General features: G+C 41.8%; 1 protein-coding gene and 1 long non-coding RNA gene across 5 annotated transcripts in view; one reads left to right on the top strand and one right to left on the bottom strand.

The window, feature by feature from the left end:
* The window catches only part of LOC128702389 (uncharacterized), a 53,781-nt gene that overhangs the window by 26,659 nt on the left and 18,289 nt on the right, over positions 1–8,833 (bottom strand). The window contains exon 2 of the long non-coding RNA XR_008409097.2: positions 6,811–6,861. This is a non-coding gene — a long non-coding RNA (uncharacterized lncRNA). The remainder of the gene's footprint in view (positions 1–6,810; positions 6,862–8,833) is intronic.
* Positions 4,166–8,833, top strand: part of LOC128702387 (lysocardiolipin acyltransferase 1-like) — a 39,071-nt gene continuing 34,403 nt past the window's right edge. For all 4 annotated transcript variants that reach the window (XM_053796630.2, XM_070102119.1, XM_070102121.1 and 1 more), the window contains exon 1: positions 4,166–4,317. The gene's annotated coding sequence lies outside the window, so the exon portion shown is untranslated. The remainder of the gene's footprint in view (positions 4,318–8,833) is intronic.

Below are 8,833 nucleotides of genomic sequence, written 5' to 3' on the forward strand. Positions count from 1 at the left end.
TATAAGAAGAAATAACTCGCTAAATGGAGTGGGGTTCGAACCAATGGCAAGCAAGTCTTAAAAGTAGCAGGCCAGATGTGCTATACACGGTAGATATAGCAGGCCAGTGCACTATGTACAGTGGATAGCACACTGGCCTGTTAGTTTTAAGACTGGCTTGACATGGGGTCAAATGCCACACCATTCTGCTAATTATTTACAATTGTATCATTACAATTTTGCATGTCATTTTATAAGAAGAATGATATGTCAGCATCACACCAAATAATCATCAGAGGTACACATCAACTATATAAATTTAGCAGCATATACAATATTAGCTTACCTAAGAAGTGTTTTCAGGAAATAATCATTCAGAACATTATACACTACCATACTTTGGTTAAGGCTATATTTGAGCATGCAGCACCAGCACAGAATTACCTAATTGAATAAATAAACTAGGTAAAAGCCAAAAGGTTTACAGCAACTGTTCCAAGAACCAAAGGGAATAGTCTGTTCCTACAACAATAGAAGAGGATCTGGCTGGGTGGATATAGTATTGACTGATTCCCTTGAATATTTTATACAAGTTAATAGGTACAGATGTTTCTGAGATGCGAGGAGAGTCAGCGTAGCTCAACATAGAGATAATCCACACAGCATTTAAGAAGTAATAGTTTAGCCTTGGGGTGATACGGAGAACACTAGGGCAGTGATTCTCAAGCTACTGTCAAATGCGTACCTCTTGACGTTTATTAATATCAACCACATATCCCATTGTATAATCGAAAAATAACTTTCTATAAATAATGTCTGACAGAGACAGAGATAGAGCAACAACACGTACTCCTATTAGGAGTAAACAACTTTGTTATATAACAGTATAGCTCCTATAAAAAGAAGATAAACTTATGAAACAAATGCATACACATTTTTTAAATACGTTCATTCAAGCATGAACTGCATATGATTAATCAGAACATAAAATAAGACTCATTTAGTTTCTGGGAAATTCTCTGTTGAGGACGCCCATAATTATTCCAAATAGAACCACCCTGAGATCCTCAACACGAGATTATTACTAAGTCTTAATGATGCTTAAAAGAGAATATACTGTCATGTTGACACCTAATAAGTGTTTATTGGGGTTTAAAACCTATCGACTACACAAGGATCATTAAAGCTGTATGTCACCAGATAGGAATACTTTAACCCCTAATAAAAGGATTAAAGTGAACAGTCAGCATACATACACTAAGAGACATAACCTAATGGTGTACGTATCTTTAATGATTAATGGACACATGTTTAATTCATATTTTTACAATAAGAATCTACTATGTATTTTTGTGTATATATGGCACTGAAATACTCCTTTTATTCAACCAGACTGCCTCAATATTAGAGAAATTTATATTTGTTTAGGAAATACTACCTCCTGAAAATCCCTTTGCATACCCCTAGGGTACACACATACATGTGGGAACCTCTGCACTAGTGGAAGAGGCAAATGCCCTACAGAGTAGGTACAATTGGGTCAAGGGTGCCAGAAGTAGGTAAATATGATTGATCAGGAGATGTGACTCTACCCCTGAAAACAACTTGGCGAGTACTTCCCCAATCATGATTCCATGATCCATTCCTCCACCTTTCCACCGCATATACCATTCCTTACAAGGGATGTGTAGTTCACTCGTGAAAGTATACGTACGGTTCATGACGAAAAGGTCACAAGTTCGATTTCCAGGAATGACTAGCTGTGTGGGTTAGATTCCTTAAGCCCTTGCCCATTTAGCATTTAAAATAAGTACCTGGCTGCTAGTAGACTGATGTGGCTCACAGGAGGGGAAGGTTCTCAATACAAATGAGTTAGAAAACTGCAGTCCTACTGAAAGTATTCAAGTGTCGAGTAAGAGTGGTGGATGTTCAAAGAGAGAAAAAACTTCCCGTCCTTACTATCATCTGTCACACACACACTTCCATTTCTCACCACTACAATTTCCATCTCTCGCTACTACAGTCACCAGTGTTGCCCACCACCCGTTTACCTTCCCTACAGCCTCCATTATCCCTTACCACCCTTCTTCACTACCCTGAAACCTTCATCCATTACCACCCCAGCAGCCTCCATTAGCTGTCAAAAGAGACCTTGTGAATCTGTCGACAGACAATTCAGAGGCACAGAACAAGGTAGGTGAGACACAGAGTGATGCATAGGGAAGGAACACATTAACATGGACAAAATGTTGAGATACAAGAAATATACACAGTAGGATAACTAGGAAAACCCAAGAGTGTGGCAGTTAATAATACTGAAGCAGAGCAGCCAGGAAAACTTGGCAAAACACTGTAGTAAAGAAGACAAAGTGCCACAGGAAAAAACAATAAAAATGCAATGTATACATATTATGCCAGGGAATTTGCAACTATGGAATAAGATGTAAATACCTGTGTATCAGTATTCCAACATACTGAGAAAAAGGCCGTGTTATTTAAGTAATGGATACTTAGATGTAAAAACTATCACAAACCGTTGTTGAGACCTATGAGAACACGATATGACACTACTTAATGGCCGAAAGCATAGTGAAGAAATAATTTTTAGGGAAAAGCAAACTAACACAATGAGAGAAAACATGGAATACAAACACACACAACAAAGGAACATAGGAAATTAGTTTCTCACATACCAGGGCCATTTAACAGCCCACATTACAGACAGTACTGGATAAACCGGAAATATGTACGCCAAGAGGTACTGGCAAAGCCTACACTAAACCAGAACATCCCAAATCATCCTTCCCTTTTTTTGCCAACATTCAGGGTTTCAAATAAATAATAATGACCCTATTAAAGTATATATATATATATATATATATATATATATATATATATATATATATATATATATATATATATATATATATATTATATATATATAAGTGGGCTCCTCGCAGAAGGAAATACTACGTTTGGAGCATTTATAGTAACACAAGACTATGTATGCTAGAGAGAGATTTATTTGGCTGCACAGATATGTTATTCATCAAATGATAGTGGAATCACTAGGCATCGAAGTGGAAAAACAATAATTTAGTAACTATGCGTGTATATAAACCATAGTCAGTAACAGCTGTGGAATTTGCAGAACACCGAGGATAGATAAACACACTAGAAAATCCCACATCAAATATTATCCTCCTTGGATATTTCATCCACCCAAATGTAAAATGGAAGTTGGTGAATCACGGCGTCGTACTAGAAATAGTGCCTGGAAGTACATAATCTCAAGAGATGCATACCAGAGAGCTAATAGAACTGTGAAAAATCTGCTTTGAACAGGCAAGACCACCTACTAGAAATGAAAATACACCAGACCTGATTTTCATGATCAACGAGAAACTAATTAGAAACAACATTCACCGATACAATAAACTCTGATGATCTCATATTAGTACAAACAAAGTGAAGGAGTATAAAATTCCGCATATATTGAACGAGAATGGAGGGCTGTTCGTTAAATTTAATTTCAATTATTAGGCGTTGCCTGGGAAAGTCATGAACACCCTGAACTTACACCGATGCATGGAAAAGATGAACACAGAAGCATACAAGGTTGTATGGAAAACCTACAAGATTAAATATGACACGAACCCCAGGGAAATAATGGGGTGGATAATGAAAACTTTCAAAAGAAATAGTACCAACATTGAGTGTTCAAATCGCTAATGTTCTCTTGCTTAGAGTAATGTTCAGTGCTAAACGCTCCGTGTAAGGTTCACGAAATCGCAATAACACGATTTAAAACAAATAACAGAACGGGTGGAATTCAACCACTGGCCTGCGAGTTTTAGGACTTGCTGCCAGGGGTTCAACCCCCCCCCCCCTTCCCCGTGCTGTCATTTAGGCCCCGTCACCTTCCCAACACCCCTTCATCACCCCTACTGTCTTGTCTACCATCAGAATCTGTTCTTTAGTAACGTTTCAGTTTCTCATTAAGTACGTAAATAAATGAACTGTTTCGTCAGACCTCTCAGACCGTCCCACACTCAGTGCTTACTACTCTTGCATGACGTGAAAACTGAATTAGACGAATCAGTAGGGAAATCCTACAAGTTTAATCTCTTCGCCCCGTGACAGGCATCAGGAGGGAAGCCTGTAAGGTTAGTGAGGGAAGGAGGAACGCGCGAGCAGTGTGTTGGGAGAGGTGAGGGAGAGTGGAGGTACGCGCACTGCACAGGGTTGGTGCAGGCCGCGCTGGAGGCCTATTCAATTCCTCCTTTGGATTTTAATAAAACGCGATACTCCTAGGCCAGAGTGTAGGAGAAGCGGAAGGTAAGTTTGTCAGTCTCGTTTACTGTAAAAATGTATTCACTTTAAAAAATATTGGACAAGTGTGATGTGACGAGCCTAACATGGGCTAGTAGGCCTATATTCTCGTGTTACAAAGTTAATGAACTGGAACGCCCACATACTTGGGCAGTACAGAAGCACACACAAACAAGAATATTAAACAGCAAGGAGTGCAAATCAATGCAGTCTAGAGTATTGTTCCGTGAAGCAGGAGAAAAATCACACACCTGGACGGAATGTTTACAGGAGGTGGGAGTTGTGCGCTCCCCTTCCTCTCTTCCCCCATCACAGCAGCTGTGTGGGTATTGTTGGGCTGGGGAGTCGCGAAGCCCATCCCCTCGGGGTTAGAGGGGAGAATTCTGACAGCTGACAGCTTCCTTTCTTCCCCTCCTCCATCTCCCCTCGCTCTCCATCTCTCTCCTTCTCTCCCACTTTACATTTAATATAACTGAAATTTGCATAAAAGCTGAACTGCCAAATATACTAACAGCGACGTCTTGTAAAGGTTACAATGCGTACTCGTGGAATTTATGGATGAGTGTTAGTGGGTCATGCACAGGGGGTGAACAATAAACTAGCCGCTCAGGCAGCACAACTAACCTCTCTTTCCTATATATATCTTATTTGTCTAAATACGACTTGTAGCAGCACAGTGAATGCAATTTAGTGTTTCCAGCAGACGATTCCGATATAGATCAAAAGGTCTATAAGATAAGATTTGTTCGGATTTTTAACCCGGATCCACCCAGGATAACTCAAGAAGTCAGTGCGTCATCGAAGACTGTGTCTTATTTCCATTATGGTCCTTAATCTTGTCCCCTAGGATGCATGCAACCCACACCAGTCGACTAACACTCAAGTACCTTCTGTTACTGCTAGGTGAACAGGTGCAGCAGTTTCGTCACTATGGTTCGAACCCGGGACCTCTCGGTTGTAAGCCGAAAGGTTTCACCACTGAGCTACTCGCCATCCCCTATGACACGTACCAGCATCAATGGAAGTCCTCGACGAGTCAAGTATCATTACTTTCTAAGACCTGCATCAGGTCAGAGGTCACGCACGGTCGCAAAGGGAAGTCGTTACCAGCTTCCACGTGGTGTAATTCCGTAGTTTTTCAGGGACTCACAAGTGAGCGGGGATAGCCTTTTTGCTCGTCGCCAAGTTTATTGTCTGGTGTAACAGCAAGGTAATGTTGTAGTGAAGGAAAAGTTATATACTGTATAAGGGACGAATGGGAAATAATTTAGGATTAAAACAAAAACTGGCTGATTGACAGTGGAAACCTTAAACGTCAAATAAAGCTGGAGGAACAAACACAGAATTCTTAGAAGCAGAACAGTTCCCCAATCCTACATGTTACTCCCACAACTCCAAGATCCTGCCCATCCTGTAATTCACTCCCATAATATCCTGTAACTCCCACACCACCATCCTGAACTCGCTCCCACAACACCCTGCCTATCCTGTATGACGGGTGTGTTAGGTAAATAAGGTTAGTTCTTCCTCTAACCTTGTAAAATGTCATTTAGATCAGGGTTGCCGCACAATGTGGTGTGTTAACCAACTTTGATAAAAAAAGGGGGGGGGCGCATCAGCCTTAACTGACCTTCCCGAGCGTGGCGTCTGTCGTGATTATAATAATAATGTTAGGGAAGGAGAAACTCCACAAGAAATATAATAACCAATACGTCATCCATCACACATTACCCAGCAGTATCTCCCTCGCCCCACACACAGCAGTATTTACTCTTAGGGAGGGGACAGGGCAGGAAGGGGGAGGGGACAGGGCAGGAAGGGGGGGACTAGGTAAAAAAATAAAATGGATGGGAGGGAGGTTGAGCGGGGTGTGTTGATATGACGGGGAGGCTGTGTAGGGTGTGTTGATATGAGGGGGTGGGAGACTGAGTAGGGTGTGTTGATAAGAGGGGAGACTGAGAAGGGTGTGTTGATATGAGTGGAAGCTGAGTAGGGCGTGTTGATATGAGTGGAAGCTGAGTAGGGCGTGTTGATATGAGTGGAAGCTGAGTAGGGCGTGTTGATATGAGTGGAAGCTGAGTAGGGCGTGTTGATATGAGTGGAAGCTGAGTAGGGCGTGTTGACATGAGGGGAGGCTGAGTAGGATGTATTAATATGAGGGGGAGGCTGAGTGGGGCGTTGACATGAGGGAGCTGAATGAGTTGTGTTCTTATGAGTGGGAGGCTGAGTGGGGTGTGTTGATATAAAGTATGCTGATACGAAATGGAGGCTGAGTGTGTTGATATGAAGGGTGTGGTGAAAAAGAGGGTGAGGAGACTCAGTGTTCAAGTCTGCTGTGTTGACGCTCAATGCTCGTGTTATCACGCCAGGCATCTCAACGCTGGGGCTGGGAAAGACATGGGACAGAAGCGAGCGTTACGATACGTGAAGGTGGTAAGAGAGGAAGAGAAATGGCCTGGAAAAGGTAGTGTGTGGGAGCGAAGTGGGTGACAACCTTACCTCTTTCCCGATGCTCATCTATCACCAGTGTGACACCTCTTTCCACAGCCTCTGAAAGTAGAGATGAAATAAAAATATTTAATTTTTCACCGATTATAAACTGCATATATTTAGGTAAATGGACACATTTGCAAGGTTTGACTATTTATTCAAGCTCCGTTTTGCTCGGGAGCATTGTCAAGATTCCGACGATATATTTCGACCCTCTACTAGGGTCCTCTTCAGCAGATACAAATAATGAAGAGAAAATGAATATATTGGAAGGTTGTGCCTCTCAGCAGTGTAGGTGAGCATCAGGTCAGCGCGTGGGAAGACATCGGGAAACAAGTGGAACGTAGGCTAAATAAATAATGTGAAGTTAAAAATGTGTCCCTTTAACCAAACTGATTGTTGTTATAGGTATACTAATCATACTCTCAAATTGTTTATAACAAATATTCTAATACGCGTTTTATTACTTACAGTAACCTATCATTCACAGGACTTTGTGACAAAACGCGTATTAGAACATTTGTTATAAACAATTTGAGAGTATGATTAGTATACTTATAACAACAATATATACATCCACCCTTTCCATGTGCATCCTATTGGGACCACCGCTGGGTCGTTAGGCTATCGACACAGTCCTCAAGGATAAACTGACCAACCTGATGAGGATGGAGGAGAGAATAAGTGATCTGGGCCCCCCATGATAACCTGTTATCTCCTCACAAGGTGCCTAACTCTGCCTAGACTTAACCTATTTCTTGAGGTGTGCATCCTCCTTCGAAAGCCCAATACTTAGTGAATATGAAGCACTAGTGAGATCCATCTTTAGAAGGGCACAGAATCTGTCACTGGAAGATCACCAATGGGCTCAAGCATCACTTCCAGTGCGACTGGGAGGTATAGAGGGTGCGCAGCATCGTGCACTGCATCCAGTGAACTAGCAAAGATGTCCATGAACGGTTGAAAAATGTTTTAGGAGCTCACGACCCAAAGTCCATGCAGACTCTTCAAGCAGACCAGCCCCTCCCAGAGATCACAAGCAGTCCCACTGGGCAAGACCGATCGTGCAGAAAATCACCCAATGCTCAGCAATGCCCTAGGAAAGGACAAAGCTCGTCACCTAGCGGTGAAGGCAGCACATTCAGATTTTCTTTTGGCCACCCCTAATTCCGGAATGCCTTGGGCACTAGCCTCAACCCTCAGGCCATTCAGGTTGGTGTAGTTCTTCGCCTAGCAGCCACCTTACTCATCGAACACAGGTGCACTTGCGGCAGGGAGTCAGCTGCCGCAAGTGCACCTGTCGCATTTTCCATGTACCAAGATCTTGAGGCCAGGTCACGATTTGTAAACAAAGGAACAAGCCTCCACTATTACTTGTGCTGAAAGACCAATACCTGGAGGGTATTCCGGGGATCAACGCCTCCACGGCCCGGTGGATCAGGGCCTGATCAACCAGGCTGTTACTGCAGGCCGCACGTAGTCCAACGTACGAACCACAGCCCGGGTACCGCTTCATATATTACAATATAATCACTTACTGTTTTGATTTACTCTTATATTTTGCAATTTCCAAACTGACCAGTTGTTGAGTCGAACAATTTTTTAACAGGCCTTCTGTATGCAATCTACCCATCCATTTCATGTACAAATTCTAAAGCGAACTCGTGAAAACTGAATAAATACCTATAACTTGGCTTGTCTACACCCAAACTGTTTCTCAGTAGAAAGATTTTTCCTTTTGAACCTTGTATCCCATTTTTCCTTAATAATCTTATATGTTGTTTTAACTCTCGTTGTTCACGAAATATATAAATTTATGGTAGCCTCGTCGTGTCCGGTTTTCAGTAATATGATTAATTTTTTTTTATTCTATTGACTAATGCTTCCTCTTTTAATCCATTTAACTGTTCCACCACTGAAAATAACTAACATAGTCTCGGCTCCACTTTTTTTTTAATATAAAACTGTAGCTTCTTGTTTTCCTTGCTGGAGGTACCAATAAGTATCATTTCTTTCATATACGAGAGAGAGA

Source organism: Cherax quadricarinatus, chromosome 80, assembly GCF_038502225.1.
Source record: "Cherax quadricarinatus isolate ZL_2023a chromosome 80, ASM3850222v1, whole genome shotgun sequence".
Classification (NCBI taxonomy): Eukaryota; Metazoa; Arthropoda; class Malacostraca; order Decapoda; family Parastacidae; genus Cherax; species Cherax quadricarinatus.